Source organism: Falco cherrug, chromosome 1, assembly GCF_023634085.1.
Source record: "Falco cherrug isolate bFalChe1 chromosome 1, bFalChe1.pri, whole genome shotgun sequence".
Lineage (NCBI taxonomy): Eukaryota > Metazoa > Chordata > Aves > Falconiformes > Falconidae > Falco > Falco cherrug.
Genome location: NC_073697.1, coordinates 78,999,335 through 79,025,730, shown reverse-complemented (window position 1 = coordinate 79,025,730; position 26,396 = coordinate 78,999,335).

The following is a 26,396-nucleotide window of genomic DNA, read 5'->3' as shown; positions in this document are numbered from 1 at the left end:
GCAAACAATTAAATTTGTGCAATCAAACCTTCATTATCTTTACTGATTTATCATTGCATTAATTAATCTGCATTTTGAGATTGTGGGAATGTTGATGAGTATAGAAACATTAGCCTTATTAGGAGTTGAAGGCAAGGATTTTTGAGATTTACCCATCCTCTTTCTGCTGGTCTTCATGTTCTTCCCTATCTCAGTGCTGGAACTCAGAAAACCCCCTTTTCATGCTGTCCTACCACAAAACATGAAGGAGTATCACCACCACATTGCCTGATGCAGAGCTTCACGAGGCATGTTTGGAACACACAGTGTGACCGTGGCTATACACCTCTTCAACGAGAGAAGGGCACTTCTGTCAGACACCCCTTAAGAAACCAAACGATTCCAATTGTAACTAAAATACACTGTGCATCTCTTCCTGCCCATCAACAAGATAGATTACATTCAATTTTAGGATAAAATTGTGTATAGAAAATCTATGGGGAAATACATTCTTTGTAATATCTCTATAAATCCAAGATGTGTTATAATGCATGTTTTCTGAAGCCAAGAGCCTTCACAGAGAATGCCCAACCTGCTAGCACTTTCCTCCTATGAGAAGCTGTGTAGTCTCTACGCACGTTTGAGATGCAGGCTTAGGGGCTCAGAGAGATGAAAAAAGATGCTTTTCCCACTGATTTCTTTATGTGGCCACACTAGACCGGGTATAACTTTTTCCCTCCCAAAAAGTTTGGTCTTCTGTGTTTCAGTCTTCAAGAGCCCCCTAGATTTTACATGTGAACATCTTCCCATATAAACAAGGACTGAGTACTAATATGAAGGCTTGCATTAAAAGAAAAGAAAACCTGAAAAAGGCACAGAAGTATAGAAGTAGAAAACTGCATCCTCTGATGCAGCTGCCAGAGAAAACCCTTCAGGATGTAGTGCTTGACTTCTTGACCTGTTTTGTACAAGGAGGGGACATTCTCCCAGAACATATATATATATATATTTATGTAACTCTATCAGTGTGGATGACGGTTGGCCACACTTGATGACACGTTTGAGAACAAGGGTTTCAGTTGTGCACAAAGCTGGAGCTTATTAATTTGCAATGTTTGAAGAGGTTCATGTTTGCAACCCCAGCCCTGCTGAAAATGATGTTAGTGAGACCAGGATCAAACCAGCTAGGCTTAGACAACACAAGAAAAGGCAGAGAAAAAGGAAATGGGAAACTCGAGAAGCTGAGATAACTTCAGATATCGGAGATTCAGGAATATGCATTTTCCCTTTATTTGATAGCTCAGTCAAATCTGATTAGTTCAATTTTTTAGCATAATCTCACCAATCTTAATGAGTTGATCTGGCATTTGTACAGGTGCCATGTGTTTCCAAGACCTATCAATGCTAATTGCCCTGGCATAGTGGACCTGACATAAACTCTTCCCAGCTTCAAATCAGCCTTGGCAGCTGCGACACACACACCAGATTTCTATCCCTTGCTGCTCTGAGAGATATCCCAGCCCTGCCAACAGGGAAAACCATAAGCTTGCCTCAGCCAAAACCTTGTCATTCTCAGATAGATGTGTTCACATAGCTTATCTTCATATATTGTTATGCTAGCTAAAATAAGTAACAATAAGTTACATAAGCTTCCACCTTACTTAAACTGTAAAACCTAAAGATAAAGGATTTGATCATCACTTTTCAAGATCCCTGTCTGGAAGGTGATAAATTTCCCCTGTTTCCAAAATAGGCTTTTAAGGCTGCTCAAAAATGGCAGATGAACCCAGTGCACAGCAAACAGAGGGAGACGTCAGTCTGAACTGCTGGGTCCTAGGGACTGTGCTGGCCTGACAGCTGTATTACCCTCCCCTTCCTCACCACACTTGTGATTCTCCCCCTTTCCCCAGCAGAGGAAGTAAATTAGGGGGAGGAATGAATGTTTTGTGTGGGAACAAAATGTAAAATGAGAAAAGAGTATCCAATAAAAATTCCAAAGACCAAGCTGCCACCAGTGTTATATTCTCCTCCTCTTTTGAGCACTGGAAAGTATTAGCTGGAAAAGATTTATGAAAGCCACCACAATTATTTCTAAGGAAGCAGGAAAAGGTCAAAAGATATGAAACACTCTATTAGTGTCTGTGTCTGTTATGCATTCTCTTCAAGGAGGCTGAGTTAGAAATGAAGGCTTTTCTGTCCTTCCATCAGAGCAATGGAAATATATTTTGCCATTCTGGTAAACCTGGATAAGATAAAAGCAGAAAATAAAGAACAGTTCCACTTCCTTGAGTACTCAGGTCCATTTGGGAAGCCTAGTTCTTATTACACAAGAGAGGGAAAAAATACGTATGTATATTACATGCTAGAAATATTTTAGTTCACACTGTTCCTTTTCTTCCCCACCCCCCCACCCCCACCCCCCACCCCCCTAATGTTGCAAGGCAAAAAAGAGTGAAAGGCAGTAGTTTAGAATTCCTCCACTCCAGTGATATTCAAAATAAACCTTATGGATTATTCTTCTTACATCCTCCTCAAACAAATCTTTATTAATTCTCTGTTTAAAATAGAATACATTGTGTGTCCTCATAATGGGCCATATCCTGCTATCAATATTTTAATAGATCCCCCACGGACTGTAATGTGGAGTCTGCTAAAAAATTGATGGCACCATTATGTTCAACTGCAAGTATATTTATAATTAAATTACTTTTCTTTGTATTCATTCAAATTCCTGTTCATGAGAAACAAAAGTCCCCTGGCCAAACTATTTAATAGTGAACACATTGTGGTTTTTTTTATTTTGGTAATGTTTGCTTCAGCCTGAAAACCTGTCAAGAATGTTCATGCTTTCCTGCTATGGATTAACACACAAAAGTACAGCAGCTTAGTACAGATTCAGAAGATGTTGCAAAAGCCATTTGCTGTGATTACAGGAACAATTGTGGTACCAAAGTATAATATATGTACAAATACAGCCTTGTTGAATAAAGCTGCATAATAGAGAGAAGGAAGGCCAGAAACTGCCGAACAGTGAAGCTATGATAAAAACTGAAATAGAAGAATTTATGGAAAAAGACTAATTTTGCCCTTCTGACTTTCATCAGGGTTCACAGAGCTAGGGAAAACATTCCATGAAATTTCAGTAAATTACTATGAAATCTCCACTCAAGAGTGATCTGCTTTAGAAAAAAATTCTCCATGCCATTTAAAAGTAAGCACACAGATTTACTGTGAAAAATACACTGAGCAATTTATTTAATGGGGAAGCCTTTCTAGCGTAAGAGAAAGATTAGAGTAAGATTAGAAAGATTAGAGAGATTAGGATCTGACTTGTGTCACACTGGAATAAGCCTTTTAGCTACTATTTTCCTTTATTGACCACCTTAAATTCTTATTTCTGATTTAATATATATATGTATATATATATATATATACTAGTGACGGATGAAGTTAAATGTATTGCTAGCTGGATTTCAGCCTGTTCTGTCTTTCTCTTTTGTTCTCTCTGTTTCCTTTGGTAGCTTTCTGAGTTTTTCTTTCCTTCCCTTTTTAGTGCTCTGCAGTTTCTTTTACCATGTTTGAGCACTTCAAATTCTTTTAATCTACTAATTTTCAGGAACCATCTGGAAGATAAGGTATGACTGGGTAACTATCAATGCATAAGATGATCAAAAGCTTTGTGAATATGATTGCTGGGAAAAAAAAATTGCATGATTTATGCTAAATATAATTAGGGTTTCTAGCCTTTCACACCTCAGAAATACATATGTAAGTCTGCTTCCAAATGTGGGTGGTATTTTGGGGTTTTTTTAATCAAGTGTTAAGAAAGAGTTTATCATTATATTAGGTGTATATACCTATATATAGGGTTTTTATATACTTTTTTTAAAGCACCTGATTTTGAATATCTAGATTATTGTGTGTTTCAGATATTTATTTTTTTTCAGCCCATAACAGAAAGCAGGATAAACCAACTGAGCAAAACTGAAGAAGAGAAAGGATATATTGCTTCATTCTTCTGCAGTCTTTTAGAGAAGAATATGGGAAATATTGGGCAAAGCTCTCTGAAATGCTGACTACCTCTCACCCAAACATTAGAGAGAGTGGAGAGTTCTGGCCATCTTGATTTTAAACATAAAATCTCTTCTTTCTGGTAAAGTTTCTGACGAATGGAAAATGGCAAGTTTTGAATTATAATTACTGTAATGAGAACGGAAAACAGCTCCGTCACAGCTTCCTGTCTTCACCATATTAAAGCTGAGCTTACGCATCCCTTCTTGGATGCAGCAGGAGGACACATACAGGATTCCTTTTTATGCTGTAGTACATTCCAATAATTATTCCATAATTACCACTGGAAGGATCTGTTGCAGTGACTACAAAGATTTTCAGTGTTGATCATCCACAGTGTGACTCGGTCTATGTACACAGGTCCATTTGGCAGGTGTTTTACAGAGGTACTTACTCCCAAAATCAGACCTTACCTTTGTATGGCAACTAACATTAATTTATTAGAGAACAGAAGCCAAGCAAAATATTCTTATCTTTACTTCCTCACAGAAAGTCAAATTCAACATGCAAGTTTCGGAACTGTTTCTCTTGCTTTGTACAGCTCTACAGGATCAATATAGTCAAAGTCAGTTGCTTCATGAATTCTTTGGTCTTGCAAACCACACAAGACACCCAAGAGTTTAAACAGTTGTCTCGTTTATGTGTAGAAGTAAATTTATAAATGTGTGTATATGTGTTTATGTATAGAAAATCATGTAATCTGTTTATCCCAGGTTATAAATGAACCCTGTTTCAGCAAATCAAAGAATCCAATATCCCATATACTTGAAAAGAGGTTGCAGCAAGGTGGGTATTGGTCTTTTCTATGAAGTAATAAGCGATAAGACAAGAGGAAATGGCCTCAAGTTGTGCCAGGGGAGGTTTACATTGGATATTAGGAAAAATTTCTTCACTGAAAGAGTTGTCACACACCAGAACAGGCTGCCTAGGGAAGTGGTGGAGTCACCAACCCTGGAGGTTTTTAAAAGAAGTGTAGATGTGACACTTAGGGATATGGTTTAGTGGTGGACTTAGCATTGTTAGTTTAACAGTGGGACTTGATGATCTTAAAGGTCTTTTCCAACCTAAACAATTCTATGGTTCTATAGTAAAGGAAAGTTCCAGCTCTTTACAACTGCACAAACAAGATATCAGTTGCTCAAAATGGGCAGACTGAAGAAAGAATCCTCCTTCTCTGTTCCACACCCTAGTGCATGAGAAGTGCTGCAGTGTGGGTGGTGTACCTTTGCCATGTATTTTTGGGCCACCAGTATGAGACATGCATCTCAGAAGGTTACAAAAATATTTGCAGCAAGGTCTTTTTCTGGAGTCTTTATCTTTATATAGCTCTTTCAGTCTGCTAGTTGGTGTAAACCTGCAATATGAGAAAATGTCTTGAAAAATCTAAAAAAACCTCTATATACAAACCTAAATTTATACAACACAGTGCAAGTGAACATGCCTAATCTAGTTTGCTTATAGTTGCTTTCAGCAGATCTGTGTAAAAGTGCTATGTGCTGATATATTTACTGATAAGAGATGGGACAGTAATAATCAGAATATGCAGGGTTTTTTATGATTATCAGAGGCTTGAACTTAGCATTGTCCCGTTTGTATCTATGACTTAAAGAGGAACTTGGTGTTTATGCTGTGACATAATATTAAGTAAACAGATCAAAAAGCCTAATTCCTGTTTCAAGACAGATGCACCAGTGTCTGTTATTGTTGAGATGCAGATTTTTGTACACGTGCAAATTTTGAACTAAAATATAAAATAGACAGACGATGATCTTTAATACTGTTTAGGAACATCATACATTTCATATAAGCTATTAGATTTACTAATTTTAATAAGGGCACTAAGTTTCTGCAGTAAAGCTGATCCTACTAGCTACATGATCATAAGCCTCACTTCTATATCATTTAAATGAACCGTAATTATAGTTAAAGCTGAATCCTAACACCTATACCTTAGCAGATTACAATACAAAATCAACAAATAAGCATGGCTTCAAAGGAATAAAATTAAACCTCTATCACCTACTTCATCCCTATGACTACTCCAGCAAAGCTGTGGGAAAAGGGTTATAAAATAAATCGGTGAGATATGTTGTGAGACAGACGATACAATGTTCCTTCTGTATTACATGGTAGAGCACAGAAGCTTTAAAGCTTGTATCTGACAGTTCAGCTAGTGTTGAATTGCCCTTGGCTGGAGGAAAGCCAAGGGAATGGGTTCTGCATCTTCTTGGTCCTCTAGCCCAAACAAGTACCGGTACCCATATCCTACACTCTTCTGATGCCATCATGTAGAGTGCATGCAGAGTTAGAAGAGAGCCCAAATAAAGCCTCCAAGTTTCAGGTATTTACTACCTTGCCTGTGGTAAATGTCCTGAGATTGATTTTTGTCAGTTTGAAACAAAATTACATGCTCCAGATATGGGTGAAGTAGGAAAAATTCTAGTAAGTCTTGTAACAGTTATAAGACAGCTAACACTGGTGTTATCTAGCACGTAATGTTAACTTACTAGTAGCAGTATGTACTTATCCTCTAAATGCTCCACTCTAGGTAATACTGTGGATTTTAACAGGACAGGGCTAGGACTTTTTTTTTGTAAGAATCTGATGCAGATTTTATATATCAATCATGTCTTAAAAATGAATCCACCTAATCAAAGGCTTACATTCACCTTGTCATCTCTTACTCTAAACTTAGCATTCAAGCAACGCAGCAAAACCACCTTTGTTCTGAACTCAGTGGGATGTGAAATGCCAGTATAGCAAGAAAACACCATTCCTCCATGTAGAAAGAGACCATCAAAGATGTCAGGATTAATTATAAAGTGAGCTGTCAGAAGTACTATCTGCACTAAAAAAACAGATAGCAAACAGATTTCAAAATGGAAGTAAAATGCATTTTTTTTACCCATAAAAGACTGGCTATGAGTTTATTTCTGTGTCATGAGCCAAAACTATGCCATCTGGTAGGAGAAGAAAGCTCTTTCAGGTTCTATTCACAGCAAATACGATTGGCTCAGCTCAAGATTATATCTATACTGAACATTGCAGTACAATATAGAATTGCCAGAGTTATGTATAAATGGAGAAGCTTGAACACCAGGAGTAATAAAACCAAACTAATGAAGATTTCTTCTTGGATTAATAGATACTGCTTTTCCTCATAGGAGTTGTGCATGAAAATGCCGATTGGATTAGCTTCAATGGAAATGTTGCTGTACTGCTTCTAGGATCCAGTCTAGTGCCAGCCTGGCTGTGTGTAAAACAGCTGGGATATCCTGAAGCAGATTTTGTAGCACATATGTGCTACTCCCATTATAGAAGAGTCAATTTACCCCTACAGTAGTAACCTCAAGAACACCGTTGCTTGTCACAGGCCCAGACCGAGGATGCTGCAGGGCCATCCCCATGGCATTATCGCATGGGAACCATTAACCTTTGCCGCTCACAAAAAAGCATGGAAAGCACGCTCAGGTAGTTAACAAATGGCACTAAACTGGGGGAGCGATTTTTATGCTGAAGTGTACCTGTCTGCTTTCGTGCTTCCAAAGACATTGACAAACTGGAGTGAGTCCAGTGGAAAACCACCAGAGCATTTGGCAGGCTGCAGCACATAATGTACAAGAAGCTGAAAGACCTAGATTTGTTCAGTCTAGGGAAGAGGAGGCTCAGGAGGGTCTCATTGGTGTCTTTACTATTTCATGGAAAGCTACAGAGAAGACGGAACCAGAATCTTCACAGCATGCACAGGAAAAGGAGGTGAGATAATAGACAAAATTGCACCAAGGGAAATTCCGACTAATAAAAGGAAAAAAAGATCTTCACGGTGAGGGTGGTCAAACACTTCAGCAGGTGGTCCAGAAGTCTTGCAGTGTCTCCATCTTTGGAGACTCTGAAACCTCAAGTGAACAGGGGCTTGAGCAATGATCTAGCTGAAGTTAGCCCTACTGTGAGCAGGGGGCTGGAATCACCAGGGCTCCCTTCAAACTGAAGTTATTCTGTGTTTCTGTGATTTTTAATGGACTCTGGAGTTTTCTCTGACTCTAAGACATACATACTCATCTCCATGCATCTAAACTCCTTTACCCTCAGAAGGTAACCACATGTAGACTGATGACTGGGAACAGTCCCTGGCCCATGCTGTCACCTGAATCCTTTGGGGAAAGGTTAGCTGGAGCAGGTCCAAAAAAACCTCAAAACTTGGTAACGTTTAGAACTATGGCAGTTGATCAGCCATTGGTCAACCCTGTGGTCTGATTGCCACAGCTTATTATTAGTTTGTGTATAATCATACTAATGAGGATAAATAATGTAGTTTATAATCACACGTGATCCCCTAAGTGAGTACATCTCATCTGTATATGTTTTATATATAAAACATTTAAACAGTTGCTATAGTGTCTCAATTCCATTAACAGGCTTTCTGCTATTAGAATCTAAAGAAGAATTAGTAAAGTGCCCTGTAAATATAATGAATTCCTATCTAGCTGAAAATAGCTATATAGGTCATGGATGCTTAGCATTCCTCTCATTTGAAGAAAAAAAAAAGAGTATTTTAATACAAATATGTGATTTTGTGGTTTTCCTCAGGCTGACTTGATTTGAAAAAGTATTGTCTAAACAGAAAGTGTGGTGATTCATTTTGGTAGAAATACAAAGGCCTTTGGTACAAAGTATTTATCCACCAACTGGTTTGAAAAGCTTCTTTTTGTTTTTAAGCTGTCAGAGAGCCAAATTCTGCTTTCAGACAGAAGCATGTGGCTACTCTGCTGTCAGCAGATATGAAGTCATTGGAAGCTGTATGCAAACTTAAAATGGTACAATTTGGCTCAAAGTTTTCAGTACCTCTTCCTAGTAATTTCCAAAAAATTATTAAATACCCTCAATGTAAAGCTTTATTCTAACTGCTTTTTGATGTATTTTGTGCAGCTGACTGATACTGAGCATGTCACAGTAATGAGTGGCTGACCTTGCGGTATGATCAGTAATGACGGGGCTCTGAGATGAAAGGCCCTTTGGGCTTAGCCTTGCAAAGTGCACAGTACTATGTATGTCTCAGTTCTGCCAACTTGGTCAACATATACTTGATATTAAACATCTGAGTCAGGTCACAGCAATAATGAGGTTGCTCTTGCATTCAAAGATAAGCACACACCAAAATGCTTCTCTGGGTACAGCACATATCTTCCCACAGGACTGGCTTTCTGTCTTATCTGCTTATGCATAAGCATCAATTTGGCTGCTAATCTAGTAAACTGCAGTGGTACTCTTTTCAGAACGACTGACAGCAGCTTGGGAAATATGGATTATAGTACCCGTCAAGAATTTATATTACTGTTCACTGAGTAAATCAAAAAGGTCATAACCACAATCAATACTGATGTACAGGCTTAATCAATTGTCTGCGTTGCAGATTCATACAGCGATGATCAAGTCAGAGGATATTTCCTGTAGGTCAACGGCTAGCTGATGGTCCAAGCCAAGCCCATTTGCAGTTATAATGAGAAACATTAAGTAAGTTTGATTTTAATAGTGCTGCAGCTACAGTGCTAGATGTACGTGATACCCAGAGCAATGCTAGAAAATAGAAAGTGTGTGGTTGAATTCTCTCTCACAGTTGAAGAGTGAAGACTGCTGTTCAGTGAAGATGCAGTCAGATCCTTCTTTCCCACGATGTATACACAAGCCGTGACTTTTGGAGCTTTTCCAGAGCTGCAAGTTGTCTTTCACCTGTTTTGCCTTTTATTTCAGAGATACATGACTGCATCAGACCCAGACCACCTAGGTGAAAGGAACATGAGGTCTTTCACTCTGTCTTAGTACTTGCTGCTCTTACTGCAAGCTTTAAACATGAACCGCATCATTACTTTTCATCAGAGTAGTTTATTTTATAAAGCAACCGCAGCTTCACATAGAATGACATTTAAATAATCGTGCAAAACTTGCGTTTTCTGTACATGTTTCCAACTGGCAGTGAGAAGATTTAGAACATTTTACTGATTTGTTTTGAAATCCACGTAGCTGATAAGAAATAGGTCTTGTGAGTTGCTGCAATACAGGGTGTGTCTCTGTCCTCTTCTGCAAGGACTGGCTGGATGTCCTACAGCAAAGGTTCAGTTGTTGTGCTTACTCCTCCTTTAACGCTTGGCTAGCAGATTGGCCAAGGCACACTTCCTGAGGGAACATTATAAATGCATTTCCAAATTTGAAGAGCATAATGATGAATTAGCATATACACTGCTGAAGAGGTTGCTGACTGAGAATTAGCAAGTCACAAACCTTTACTGCTAACATTGTCATCCATCAAGAAAACGTTTGATCTGTCCGTCTCTCTCTCCCTGTCATTTCAGAGTACACTGTGGGAAAGAGAAGTTCCAAGTGAAACTCAAGCCAAGTAAAACAGAGGAGAAAAATGTTGTTTTCTGTGAACTGAAAAACTAGGTTACAAGTTTGCGTAGATGGAAGGGACTCCAAAGGGTCAAACTTTTGAAATCTTTCATGCTGTTTGACAAATATCTAAAAATACCAGCGAACTTAAGACTTCCATACTTTTTTTTTTTTAACTTTGGCAGTTCTGCTACAGTTTAGGGTATTTGGCACTGATTGCAATAAAGAAGTTGTCCATAATATGGTAATTTTTTCAAAAAAACCCACTTTAAGTCATTTTTAAAGAAACCAGTGTACTTACTCATTTCCATGTAATATGTGTATACATATCGTGAACATTTTAATATCCCCAAGTGCATTCCTGTGCCCACAGCTACTATTAGTGGATGCTGATGACAGAGCTTGAGAACAATTATGGAGTATCGCCCAGTTTAGCTGGAATGCACACAGTAAAGGGTCTGAGAGAAGCCACCATACTTAGTAGATCTGTAGAAAATTTGATGAAGATTACTAAAAATCTGTGAGGGGAACACTATAGCACATTAGTGGTAAAGGGACATATTGAATGATGTAAACAGAACATTTTTCCTGTGATTTGCAGCCTTTAATTATGTTGACTAATTGCATAGCAGGCTTCAGGGATAAAAAAAAATGAAAAAAAAATATTGTTGGCAGATCTTCTGATAATATTGCTGATGGACGACATGCATAAGCATTAAGAAATAGGACTTCTATGATTAATGCAATTTGCTTATATACTAAATGTAAACAAGAAAACATGGCTGGGCAAGAAATTGAGAATCTGCCAGTCTCCATTTACGGTTGCAAGGGCAAGGGCACTACTTGTGGCTTATTCTTAATTTGCCAAGGAAGGTTGGACCAGATGATCCTTGAGGTCCCTTCCAACCCGGTATTCTATGATTCTATGGTATAATTTTCTACCAAAATATCGCTTGCATCAGAAGACCCCTGGCCTACTAACTCCTTGATCTTTATTTACACTGAGCTATGGCTGACATTAAGGTCTTCCTCAAATTCATACTCAGTGACCATTAATGTTGCAATGACTCCCCTCCAGTGCCCCAGAAAACCAGCTTAATTTCTGGTATCAGGTAAACAACATCCCTTTTTGCCAAGTTTTTAGAATTTGTGTATAAGAGTTTACTTGTGCACATGAAGTTTTTAAACATTAACAAAAAAGGTTAAATCCTCTTGACCTGAAGCACTTCTCCTCCCCACCCCTTCTCTTGACTGTTGCAAGGAGACATAACTCAAGAGGAGAGAGGAGTCATCCACAGACTGGTTCCTGAAAGTCTTGCCATGAGGCACAAACACAAAAAATGTCTTTGTATAAAGAACAAATGAAAAAATATTTGCCTGGGCATGTTTGCATACATTCCTGTTCAGTCAGGTACATAAATGATGCTACTTAAAATAATTTAAAATACTCTTGAGCAGTTAAAAGTAACACTTCTTGAGAAAACCCAGAGAGCACAACATTGAAACTGTGTTCAGAAAGGCTGCTTTTTCCGTCTCTTTTAATTTTTCATCAGGAACATCAAAACAATGCATTTCTATTCAGGTTGTTTGACTTGAATTGGTATGGTACCGTATCGAACCGTATTTCATTTGGCTGCCTCCAGCTTCTGGCGGGGGTTAGGGGAAGGTCTGCAATGGTGCCCACAGGTTTTGCATTTTGGAGGGCAATTTTTTCCCTCTACACTGACATTCCTGGTTGAACTTCAGTAAATTTAAGGCAGATTACTTCCTGCCTGAGCGTCAGAGTGCACAGGAGAGGCAGCACAGCTGACTGTGAGCCCTGGAAGGAGATGACGCTTTGACTTTAGTACACCTTGGCTGCTCACGGGGCTGTAGCTGAGCTAGTACTGACCTGACCGTCTGAGGTACTGACAAAATGTGGCTGTGGCAGCAAGTAACAGTGCATGTTGACACCACCTGACAAATTCAGTAAATACTTGGGAGGCGAATTCTCTGTTGCCATGACTACACACACTGCCATCTTCTAAAACCAGTATCATTATTTCGGTCCTTTGTTAACATCTGCAATGGAATAAACCTGAAAATAATAACTAAAAGTAAATTTCATTTCACTTGCTGCTGGTACTCTAGATTATGAGAAGTTCTGAAAGTATATTTTGTTTAAAAAAGAGAAATCACCACCCAAGGCACTAAAATGCCAGAGTCAATTTCCACATTTGCTTAAATTGTATAAATGGTTTATTTAAGGTTTGCAAACATTGTATCTTGAGTACCACTGGTTCTTTCACTTGCAGCTATTCAAACATGACATTATTATATATAATAGGAATAGCTTTTAACCCACATAAAAATAATCATAATCTGACAAAGTGCTTCATTTGTCTTTTTGAGAGACCAAGTGAGATGACCCAGAAGCTTTCTTAAGATATTAAATACAACATTTTAAAGAATTTGCTGAAGCTTATGCAGTAATATTTAGCCAAAGAGTGACATAAGGCCTTGCTGGTGGCGTAACATGAGAAAATATAAAAATATGCAGCTGGTTATAAAAACATGGTAGAGGAACTGCCTTTTAGGTTGTTTCTGAAGTGTCAGGCTTAAACGGTTCTTACAGATACGGCTGGAAAGCAACTATGGGAATATAAAAACCTATTACTTCTACTGGACAGCTGTCATCATTGGTCTGTGTATTTTGTAGCTAACTGATTATTATATCCCAAAACTTGAGGACTAGCTAAGAGAGCAAGAATCTATGACCAGGACACAGGGACAAGGGACCCAGTGTGACAGTGTTCTGTCTTCTTGGAAACACTGTGAAGGTGGGACACTCCTTCTCCTACAGCAACAGTGCACTGCAACCTAGAGAATACATTATTACCTGGTTTTACTTTTTTTAATATTAGATATAGTCTAAGAAATACAAATATACTCATTCAGAAGAAAAAATAGGAACTTTTTAAAGTAAAAAAGCTCAAAGCTTCTTCTGGAGCTGATCTGTAACATGCCTTTTTTGCTGCTTTTGTGACTATCCATCTCTTAATTAAAGTATTAAGACTCAATTATATTAAGAACTATTTAATTCCATAAACTCCTGGGAAGCTCTCTTTTTAGGGTATAATCAGTATATGTACAAGAGCTCAGGATAAAACAAAATACCAGCCATGTAATCAACTTGCTGAGTTATTTAGGCAAATCCAAAATATCATATCACCAGAGAAACTCAAGCCTGGTGGTCACACTGGAAGATCTCAGATATTTATATAACTCTTTTCAATCTTTATGGAAAATCCAATGGAAAGTTTTCTGAAATTTTCTCCTGGTTTTTGCTGGAATTTGGATTTTTTCAAGCCAAGCTCCTGTTTCCTGCGGCTGTTCTGTCTCAGTAGAAATCAACTTAGATCAGCCAAAACTAACTAGTAACCAGCTGAGTAATTCCACAAGTCTGCTGGTATATGAATTGACAAAATAAATTTCTTTTACCAAAATAGGAATAGGTGAATAACATTGTTAATAGAAAGCAGCTTCTTCTTTTAGCTAAGTTTGGCTCAGGAATGAAATACAATTTATTTATCTGACTTGCACCCTTAAAGCTTTCATGTGACATCTACTTAACCTCAACCAAAACTTAACTGCAGGTGCGCTTGACCTGCTGCAAGATATTTGCTATTCAGATTAACAAGTCCAAAGATTCTATATTACATTTAAGCAATTATGTAAATGAAACAGCTAATAAAGACTCGGATTCAACTAGCTAGCATCAATGCAGATCTCTATATCTAATGTTTCGTATTGTTTGGTGCTAGGACTTCATGATGACTTTTAACCATACATGTGTAAATTCACATAGGTTTGTATTAGGAAGTGAACACATCAAACAAATTATTAACAGAACAGAAAAAAAGAACTAATCTATTATACATGGAGTGAAACTCATGCTTATATATAAAACAAAGAAGTTTAACCCTGTGATTCATTGGGGCATATAAGGAAAATATTCATAATCTGTTTGAAGGGTACTGCCTCATTAACAGAATTCAATAGGTAAAAGAAAATATTCTTTATTAAATGAGTTCAGAGCACCCGTAATTTGTACCTGTATTTTCTCTGACACACTTGTCCGTTTTTTCATAACTTTTGCTTTGCCATACAAAGAACTTGAAAAGTCAGGGTAATATGCAATAAAGAAAATACACTTATAGCAATTAATTAATTACACATTAAGAGTAATACATTTCCTCTGCTGATTTCACATCTAAGGCTAGCACTAAAATGTGAATTTCCTTCCCTATCCATAGCATAAAGCATTTCAATACAATCAGTTTCAGCAAAAAAATTCACTTAAGGAGTCAGGTTTTGCTCTGACTTTGACAGGGTTGTGTAGTGGATATGTCACCATAAAACTTGTCTCAAGAAAGTTCTAATTGTCATTTAGGGAATTTAAAATAACTATAGTTGAATCAAAGAAGAGCTTTGATGGCAGCTATTATGACAAGTTATTTAAGTGAAAAAATTGCTGGTGAGAACTGAGGAAAGGTTCTCACGGTAATTAGATGTAATAATAGAAGTAGCTGGCAGAGCAACAGAGCATTTTAATTGCCCTGCAGTTATTTTTGGACTTAACTGCCCCCCAACCCAGCAGATAATAGTCAGATCCAAAAGGAAACAGTGTGCCTCTTCAGAGGCAAGGGTATAAAATTGGCTGGTTTACATCCACAGTTTGTGAGACTGCTTCATTCCTGGAGCATCGTTTAAAGTACGATGCAAGGCACTGGGTCAAAGACAGTTGAGGCTAAATCCAGCCCCCCCTAGCAATGGCTGGCAACTGTTTCATGTAAGACTAATACTGTCTGCTCCGAGGTAAAGAAGCTTCCTGTGAACAAGGCTCAGATATGAGACTTACTTTATGCTTCCAGTTATTCATCAAATACATCTGGAAATATGAATCCCATGAGTATTTGCTAGTTACAATGTAATGCTTTCAGCTGAGGAAAACTGTTAGTCAGAGACAGCAAATTCACTTTTAATGTATAAATTAATGGTATTGGCTGGTGCTCCATTCAAAAAACCCAAATCTTGGATGACTCCACCAGATAGCAAAGGGTGCATATACACACATAGGCGTACAAGTAATGAGTAAGTAACAGCTCGCAGTGAGAAAGGAGAAAGGCATGTACTAAGTTGGAACGGGTAAGTACATAAAACAGTACCAGCCTGTGTAGAAACAAATTAAGCAGATTTAACCCATACTACCATTTGTTTTCCTTTGTTTCAGGCAAGATACATGGTTTTTATTTACAGAAAATGAAGTTGAGGTTAGATCCACAAAGAAATTCAGTGAAATACATTTGGTAGCTTTGGGGAGATGGGACTCATCAGCGACTGTTTGGTACAGGGTGGAACACTTTGTTGTCCTCCTGCCTGGGGTTGTTGGGCACTGCCAGAATTACAGTGATCATATTCCAGAGGACAAGCCTTGGACATGGGGTAATGGGAATACACCTAGTACTGCTTCTGTTGTCTGTGCAAACATCCTTATTGAAACGCATAGCAGAAGGCATATATAATAACTTCAGTGATCAAGCTATCTGTGACATTTCTCCGTCAGAAGATCAAAGGATTATACTCAACAAAACTGTGAGCAATATCTATTTTCAAGAATATGTAGCAATGCATGTGTTGTGACATTGCTTGGAGGGGGGAATTACAGATCTAATATTATAACCTTGGTGAGCAGAGTTGGAAGGTAGGGAGGGGGTTATTTCCTGCTACATTAGTCCATTCCCCTTTAACACAACAGCATGCCAGGATTTCTCAGTTTTCATTTATTGTTTAGACACCAGCAAGAAAAAGTGGGTGTCTTACACCACCATATGACAAACAACAGATGATATTGCATGGTCACTGTGTGAACTGCATTGCCAAAAAAGAGGTTTGTATTTGTACTTTTGTAATGAAGGTAAACCATAGCATTTTCTAAGTGTCCCTATTGTTACTTTGATGCCAGATTGCCAGAGTTACAAGTAAAAAATAAGGTGCAAGAAATATCTGGGATTCTACACCACCACCTGCCCCGCCCTTTTTTTTTTTCCCTTGAGGTCATTAACATAATTCAAAATTTAAAATATGTGATATTCTACATGGAAGAAACAGATTTTCTAGCAAGAATATAAATATATTTAATTAAATACATTCACAGATCTTGATAAAATCCATTGAAGATGACAGAACGCACTTACCGCTGTTAATGGGAAGTGGTCATCTGATCTATGAAGCAGATTAAAAAATATACGTGTTTTCCTCCATTCTGAATTTACTAGGTATTAATCCAGTAAGGTCGTACAGAGAGGGCTACGACTGTCAAAAAGCCTGACAGTGTAGTTACAGAGTAGGTTGTCATTGTCCACTGTACAGCAAAGTTCAGTACCGTCGTCATAAAGGCATGAAACTCAAGTGGAAAGCATTCTCTGCTGAGGAATAAAAACTCCACACTGGCCAAGGAAGTGTTAATAGGCTGCTACAGATGAAATTAGCCCTGTCCTAATTTACTTGTGAAAGTTACTGCAGAGGAGGAGTGTCAGTTCACCTGACAGGCTGGAAGGAAGTCTGGTTCTCCTTAGCTTGGTGCCTTTGTGGAAGTATGGGGTCTGATGGGCATGGCCATGTTTTCTTACCAGCCAGCTACTGCCAGTTATGGTCACATAGGTACATAAAGTGTTTCTATCACTGCGGGGGACTTCTGACACATCAGCGTTGTGGTGACTCTATTATGCAGGTCCACTTCAAAGAACTGAAAAAACACATGTAAATAATACACTTGGAAGAGGTTGTCTGTCAAGCAGTCTGCAATTAAGTGGTGCGATCACCTCTACTGCTGCCAGGTTTTTTATTATCCTCCCTTTTGATGAGTCTTAGTTACCACACTCAAGTCACATAAGGCCAAAGCCCTGTTGTACGGAAGCTGCATCTGGGCTGTTGAATGTGATGCTGATCTGGCAGTCCTGGAAAGGAAAGAAACAGTGGCAATATGCCACTTAGGCTGGGCTGTCCTCTGAGAAGCAGGATTAATTGATCTGAGCACAGTAGTGTGCTAATGCATGCCTCTAATATCTCAAATAATAGCTCCTTGCAGTGATGCACAGTCACACATGTGCAACACTGCAGAAGTTTTTAGTGTTCAAGCATGGATCTCTCTAATTCACTTTGGTGTTTGTCCACTGCAGGAGGAAAAACATTCTTTAAGTGCTGAGACTTCTTTTATGATACAGAGGGATTGCTGGGGCCTCTTCAAACAAATAAACAAAAAACCTGAATGAACCCTAACCTGCCCAGCTGGGAACATTGTGGCTTAAGTACCTAAAAGACTTTTCCTGTGTGTCTTGTTCAGCTGCTGCCAAACCCATGAGAAATCTGTGTGTTACTTGAATGCTTTGGTAATAAATTTCTTGTTGCACCTGAAGTTCTGTTTCTGAATATGGCAGAAGCACCTTCATGGGTCAATGGGTGCTAGTGGCTAACCTCCAGATCCACAAAACTTTACAGGGATGCTCATATTGGCTAATCTTGTGGCCTAATAGGGCTGGCTGGCATCAAGCCCTTAATATCCACTGTACAATCCTCAAGGGGTTTTGCTTCAGTCAAGATCCTGTGGACTGAACGGTCAATTGTGGCCAGAGCCCATTAAGTGGTTTCTACGGTCCATCTTCATCTTTCATTTCATCCAGAAGGAACACATTCACATACTTCTGTGATATATAAACAGTAAGTGGGAGCAATTGGGAAATTTACTTTAAAAGTGCACTCACTCCTGGTATGAACTAAATATGTGGATGCACCTTTGAATATCCAGAAAGTATCCATAACCAAAAGGGGACAAGTTATGCTACAAAACATATGCTGCAAGCTGCTGACAGATGATGAAGAGCTGGATGAAGAGACAGGGCTTGTGTTTTATATCACAAAAAATTTATCACATTAATAAAATAAAGCATGGTCTATATTCTATTTTTCCCCCCCAATAAGCTTTTGTTTTGAGAAGATTGTTTGAATTTTCTGTACAGCTAGAGATATACTTAATCTGCTAAAAATGCTTCCTGCCATTATAAGAAATAAAATTGTGCTATAAAAAAAGACAAACATATGAAAAGAGTCTTCTGTTTTCTAGTTCTGTGTCACAGCACTATCCAAACTAGCCGGCTGCAACAAGGCTTTTACCATCCCATCCCAGGTTAACTTCCATAAGCAGCTCCCACACCTTGCCCCAGCACAGCCACCGACCCCCCATAAGGCTTCAACAGTTCATCTGCTGTCCGGGATGCTTCTTCAGCCTCTTCAGGCCAGCCCACCCTGCTTCACGCCCCTGCTGCATCCAGGGTCTTCCTTCTCCAGGCTCCTCTTCCAGCCAGTCTCTCCTCACCCAGGCCCCCTTTTTCTCCTAGGGCTTCTCCTACATCCTGGGCACACTCTCTCTCCTCCCTCTGCTGCTTCTAAGTCTCTTTTTACCCAGTGCTCCTCTTCACAAGATCCACCTCTTCCCCCCTCCCCCCCTTAGAGCTATTTAACTACTCAGCAGAACCAGCCACAGCTGCACCTTGTCCACATCAGCCAGCCCACCGCCCCTGAAGCCAGCCCACAGCTGTATGTCATCAATATTCATTAACCTGCCTTCATTCCTCTACAATTCCTCTACAGTTCCACAACTTTTTTTGATTGATAGAATTAACTAATAAGCTTATTTAATTTCTACAAAAAAAATCTTGATTAATAGAGGTTTCTGTCCCATTAACCTGGACTGGAATTACTTTTCTGTGTAAGGAAGAGTTCAGCTATAAATCAAAATGAAGGGAATACTGGACAAGTCGTCTCCTTACTGCATAGATGGAGGGATGGGGAGTTTGTTGTGCAATAAGTCTCAGAGACAAGTCTCCTATGAGACAATAGTGCAACTGGGCTTTCAGGGCTCCTCAAATTCAGAACTCATTTGTTGAGCCCTGCAGTGGAATTATTCAGATGTTTTCTGTGGTAACAATGATGAAGCCACAGAACAGGGATATGGAAGGTACAAAGTTTCATCTCTTCATCTGCAGAGTATTTCCAGAGATGAATTAGACACAGTTCCTTTGCCCAGCAAATGAATTTGAGTTGACCTGCATATAAATTCCAGTTTCCTTATGTTCTACAAATACTTATTTGGTGTATAGCCAAGTATTTTGCATATCATTTGAACAAAATAGCCTGCTGGCAGTGCACCTGGTCTCCTATGCAAAGACCTAAATGAAGATTTGCATACAAGCTGTCAGTTTGAGTCCAAAATTTTAATACTGACTTTTAGTATGAAAAGGATTCTTCATACTGTGTGAAGAACCAGAGCTGTTCTCCAGTCTTCCACAGCACCTTCAGAAAATGAATTTGTGTGAAAAATGGCACCGCAAGGTTTCAGGCAGGTATTAGCATTAAAGAAGGGGGCTTTTATTGTTGGATCACTGCAGGTATATGTAGCTTGGAAAAAATACACCATTTGGTAATGCAATGTGAGTTTTTCCTATTGGTAGAGATTTTTTTTTAAAAAACTACTTGGAGACCATTAGTTCAGCATTTCATTTGGGTGTGACTATCCTTGTTTGCAAGCAGTTAGTGCCTTAGCCTCTCTTTGCCAAAACAAACAAACAAAAAAAAGCATTACCTTATTTTAGCCCTCAATAATGGTGTGGAGAGCTAGAGGAGAAAAAGATATTTAAAGCTGTAACTTGACAAATGCACCCACCACTGCATGTTAAACATCAAGCAGTGGCTCTGAAAATGGCCTTTCATTAAGGTTGTGTTTCACTTGGTAGATATTTGATGTGCGCCATCATACAAGGAGTAGCTCACTGTAGATTTCCTTTGCTTCCTCTGGGCTATACAGCTAAATAGCCTTAACAGTTATTTTAAATATAGCTCTGCTGCCCCATTCTTGCTTAAGATTTATCTTCCCAAGGATGGAAAAGAGCATGCTGGAATGTAGCAGCTAACAAAGATCTGAAGCAAAGCCAGAGCAGGCCAGGCATTGTATATTTTTAGTGAGTACCACAGGGCACATAAGAGTCAGATAATAAAACCTGGGGGTAAGGGAGCTGATCTGAAATGGAGCTAGGCACATAAATTCTATTTAAATCCTTAGCAGTTATTTTCAGACAACTTGGTCCCTTAAGTCCATCGCACATTACTTTTGACTTTAAGGTCCTTGCAGACACAGTTATGCTCCAATAGTCCAAATCTATCTCAGTTTTTATCCTTGTCTCCAGCCGCTACTTTCACGTGTCATGTAACTGGTGATAACCCTCCTTTTCATTGCCAAGGGGCTAGACCAGAAAGTAGACCTAGTGTCAGATCTTCTTGAGCCTGGAGGAGTTCGAACTCAAATGTTCCACTTTGCATTAGAGTGCTATTCCCACAAGCTATGTGCTATGTTATTCTGGGACAGATGCTTTTTTCCCCTGGTTGGATTGTGTCACAGTGCAGGAAACTCCACTGGATGAAAGAGCCCCGAAATGAAGGCTGTTTTACATTAAGCAGTTGATTAATGTGGACTGTTCTGAGAGCAGGGGCCAGTCCCTTAGACTAGACTGTATGATAATCACCAGCCACGGCCACGGTTAGGTGAACTTTGTTTCTGGACCTTGGGAAGGTTTTTTTAATTCTTGAAATTTTCAAATCCTGATTTGTCTCAGTACAAAACCACTGTTAACATCACCTGCAGCCTACATCCACTCAAAACAGGTAATTATTTGTTATTTTTTTTTAATATAATAGTATTTCAGATTTAGCGTGCATTGTGCAGATTAATCGCAGGCAGATTTGACCTTGTCACATGGCTGACCAGAGGAGAATTTGATTTGGAAATTACTGTAAAAGTTTCAAAAAAATATTTTTTCACCACAGTCTAATTGGGTTTGCAAGTTTTTACACAAAACAGAAGGTTTTTATAAATTGTCATTTCCCCACAGAAAACCGGGAATTTCTTTTTCTAGTCAGGATGGATTGGGCAGTCCGGGATTTCAAACTTTACTGATACAGTTTAAAAGCTTTGAAACCCAAAATTTTGGCTTAAGTGAAGTTGCAATATTTGAAAAACCACAAGAATGACATATCCTAAAAAATCTGTCATTGGCAACAATCCAGATGTGGTTTTTCATGTCACAAGTGCTGACAGAGTATATGGAAGTGAGGGAGAAAGAAGCAGTTTGGTTTGTGTGATGTATGATAGGCTTCTCTGTTATGACTGTAGTACAGATAGGCTTACGCAGCTGTAGTTGTGTCCTGTTTTAGCTGTAAACACTCCGCTTTTGCTTGTGGACATATTGATTCACTCTGAGTCATTCCTTCTCTGTCGGAATTGCCAAGAGTGATAATTACCCTGAAAACAAACAGAACTGGAATCAAGGCTTCCACATTTGTTTTGTTCTGTGGTTTCTGAGATGGGCAGTCAGATATGAAGGTATGTACACCAGTCCAGGTAGTTTTGATACTAGCTCTGATTCTGCTGGGGGAAAGGTTTGGCTACAGGTATCACAATGGCACTTTTAATGCCTCTGATCCTTACTAATACATTCCCGAAGGAGCCCAGAGCTCTAATAGGAGCAGGGGGTTGGAACCAAGCAATATGCTTTTGTAATTCCTCTTAACTTGATCAGTTTATGAGTCTCGAAACCGATTAAGGGTTTGGGTTTTTGCCTGGCAGGACTTTGATTGGAGGACTGTTCCATGCCTTGCTGCTCTAACGGAAAGGAACTTCCTTCTGATTTCCAGCCCAAAGTTATGCAGAGCAAATTTGGGCTTTTTTAATTTTCCTCTGCTGTTCACATCATTCCCGTGTAATTTCAGTAGTTCTTTTCTTCGCTGGTATTACTTAAAACACATCAGGCAGTATGTCTATTAAGAGCACTCGGCTTTTGATGTCTATTAAGAGCACTCGGCTTTTGTCTGGCAAAGTTTTTTCATTCCCCATAACAAGAATTTTAGTTCTGCAGAATGAAAAGCAATGTGCTTGCACCCGTGTCCCTGATTTTCACTCTGAATCTATTAATATACCTCCAGGCTGCCTGCATGATAGTTTGGTACTCCTGCTGCTTTAATAAAGTCTTCAGATTTTGTCTGACTCTATGAATTTCTTTTGTTACTTATCATCTTACCATTCAGATTCAGTGGTTAGTTGCCTTTAAGTTAAAAAAAAAAGGGGTGACGGGGTGGGGTGGGGGGGGTGGGGGAAAAGAAAGTATCAATATTGCAGAATGTCACTGAAAATAGGTTTCAAAAAATGGCATTGTTTTGCCATCCTTGGGGAACACAAGTTCTAAAATGATCATCAAGAGAAAACTTGCACTTTACAGCTGCACTGTGTGATTTTTACAATGAGAAGAAAGCAAGAAAGTATCTTTTTATCCTTACACTTAAGTAAAAATAGATATCTATTGTGTCTGCCAATAGAAAAAGGTATGTGCATGAACACCTTAGGAGAACACGGTTCTTACAGCGTACTCTCTTTACCAACAGTTGATCCACTTAATGGAAAAATTTTAAAGGGTCTGGGACAGGGAGGTTATTACTCATCATTATATTGAATGAGCCCTTTCAGATTTGCTCCAGCATCCCCCGAGTCCAATAGACTGTCACCTCATGTGCACAGCATGTGCACATCTTTGTACTAAAATGAAGGGACTTCAGTCTGTACTTCCTTTACAAAAGTAATTGCACTGTACTGAGGCCAAACTTGAGCAGAATATTGGCATTTTATCAAGTTATATATTCAGCATAATGAAATTCAGCGAAAAATGCAAGTTGCTGTCTTTGACAGGGTGGATGATACTCAAAGTCTGTGAAAAGCAGAGTTAATGTGGAAGCCTTGATTCTTGATAATGCAGCTAGCTTTGCAATTTGGACAGAGCAATGTGAAAAGGAGCTATTGCCCGACTTTTTTTAGTCAGTTAAGCACATAAATGCTTATGGACTATGTTCCCATGTTCCACACATATTTTGTTACAGCTCAGGGTAAATGCAGCAATCCAAAGGAAAGCTGTAAAGTACAGGCTTGCAGAGGAAATACTTGCTGGTGTAATTGATGAAAATGCAGAATCTCATCTGGCTAAAGCACCAACTGTTCAGTTTCTGATTTCTTACTGGAGAGTTGCAAAATTCTGCACCACAATGTGAAGCTGGAAGTTATAGAAATTACCAGTGCTTTATCATCAATACTAGCAATAAACTAATATTCAGGAAGAGAGCAAAATGTAGAGGTGAATGAAGATAATGTTACATCAGTACTGACTTTTAAAAATCTTACTATTTCTAGTAACATAAATAGTACAAAGCCTCTTTGCCCAAACATTGAGTCAACAGAGGAGGTTCAGATAGAAAAGAAAGGGGAACGTTTGCAGCAGATCTTAAGGCTGATATTGGACATGGTCATGTATTTCTCTTTCGCTACAGAGGACCCTGAATTGTGGAATTCAACATGAATAGGACAAATACATGATTAAGAATCTATTCCTGTGGCAGTCAGAATTGTGTTTAGGACATTATAGTAAAGTTACAATCATCTTTTTCTTACAGTTCCTTTTCTGGACCAAAGTCACTATATGCAATTAGTAATAGCTCACCTATAAAATAACTTAGCCAATCAGATGAAAGTAGTAAGTTTTTACAGAGAGTAAACGATGTAGTAGAACAGCTTGTACAGTATTAGTAAGCATACTATATGCATTTATAAAAATATTATTTTAGCTGGGTATGCTCAATATGAATTCTTGCTCCTTATTGCTGCCATTTTGGATTACATGACAACAGAGAGTAGGAGATAAACTCAGCACATAGGAATTTTGCTAGGCCAGATCTGAGCATCTTCGATTCTATGCAACAAGATACCACTAGCTGCTCTGTAAAATGGGAAACTTGTACTAGTTGTTATCTTTTCTGTGGCTTGCTATGAACAGCCAGAATGTTTTATGCTGCCAATGATATAGCTTTTCATAGTTTAAATCCCTCCTCAAATACTAGCAACCTGATAGTTAAGCAATAGGATTTTTTTTTTTTTTTGAGGGGGGGGGGTGTCAGGGGAGATCAAGTCCATACAATCTCACATATGGAAGCAGTACACACAATGACACAGAAAAAAAATATTTGTTTTAGAACTACTTTCAGTGAAACCTAGCACACAAGCCACAGACAATTCTTCAACTTCATGCAACAGGCTTTGGATCAATGCTGTTTATTAGTGCTGTTGTTACATGCTTCTCAAATTGACGTTGTAGATAAAGCATGATTCACTGCACAGGGCATTTGAATTTTTTTTTCCCGATGAGAATATCCTGCAGTAAGTATTTTTTTTTGTTGTTCTTTGTTACTGTATTCTGCTCTAGTGCAAACAGTAACTCAGACTTTCCAAGTAGGTGTCTATATTAATTTGATAGGACATTCATTTTCCAGTTAACTACTTTGCCAGTGACTAGGGGAAGGAAGATTTCATTCTCTAATATGAGAAATTGCAATACAAGAGAAAATCTTCAATGTAATGTGCAGGAGCGGGCTGGAAATTAGGACTATGTGTGGCAATCAGTTGGCTGAGGGGAATGTGCTGAAGCTTGTAGGTTACTAACCCTGGGAGGACAAGGAGTGTGAATAGACACAACAATTAACATGATGAGTCATGCTGAGAGAGCATAGGGGAGTGGGGGACGGATGGTGCCAAGGATGGCGCCAAGGAAAGGTAACACCTTGCTGTTAATTGCTGGTAGTTAACCACCAATCGGGGATTGCCTAGTATGCAATGCTTAGCTTCAAGAACCAATCTGTTTAAAACGCTCAGCTTCTGAAAGTATATAAAAACTCGTCTTTCTGTACAATAAATCGACATTTGCTTGCATCAAGCTGCGTCCCGTCTCTCCATCGCATCAGTAATGTTAAGAAGTCTTTATTTACATTGATCAGATTATTCATGTAGCAAAGAACGTTACCTGAAGCTTTATAAAAGCACACTATTTCTTGTATATGTGGTGGCCTACAACAGCAGTACTCAGGGTGAACTCAGGAGCTCCAAAGGGAGTTTATAAACACTATGGGAGTCAGAGATACTTTCAGTATGGAGAACTAGAATTTGTGAATGCGATTTTAATTAACACTTATTTCTTACAAACCAAAGCAGTATGTGACTTCTTTCAACAAGGCCATTCTAGCCTGTCTTGCATATGTGTTTGGAGGGAGAGAGCACGGAAGGTCTTTCTGCAGTGGAAAGACGGAGAGGAATAGGTGATCTGTTAATTTATTCACCTCATGCTGTGTTTTATAGTTCTGTGGTATGTGGCCAAGGACACTGCTAACAGTTATCAGGGTTGTTAACTGCTGACAACATATAGCAGGTGCTACTGGATTTTCATTTTTATGGTTTTGGTTTAGAAGTATCAGTAACACTTCTATATAAAACCATGCGTTCTCCTTCTGCCATCTCAGCACTGCTCTTCCTGCTGTCATTGACAGGAGTTCCCAAATTGTCATCTTAGGTTAAGTATCTGTAAATTACTAACTTTAATTTTCAGAGGTACTGAGGTGAAAATATTCTTGCATAGATAATAAAACTAAGAAAAGCTATACCAGAAAATTGCCACTTGTGAAGCTGTGCTGTCTTATATACTATTACAGTCACTTCTGCATCGTGGAGAAATAATCTGTTTCAGGGATCATATGATTATATTCAATAACTTGATATGTCCTAATGTCTCTTAGCAAATAAATACTCTCATGCTTGATACAACACCTACAACAGTTCCCATTAATCACTATTTATAGTGTACTTGTGCATGAGTGTTAATCATGGAAACCGCTGTGAAGTTTGACAGACTTTTTCCACAGGTAAAAGTGAAAAAAGTAGCATTATTCATATAACATATAGGAAGCCACATAGCTTAAGTGACTAGTAAATTGATTGTATGCTGTTT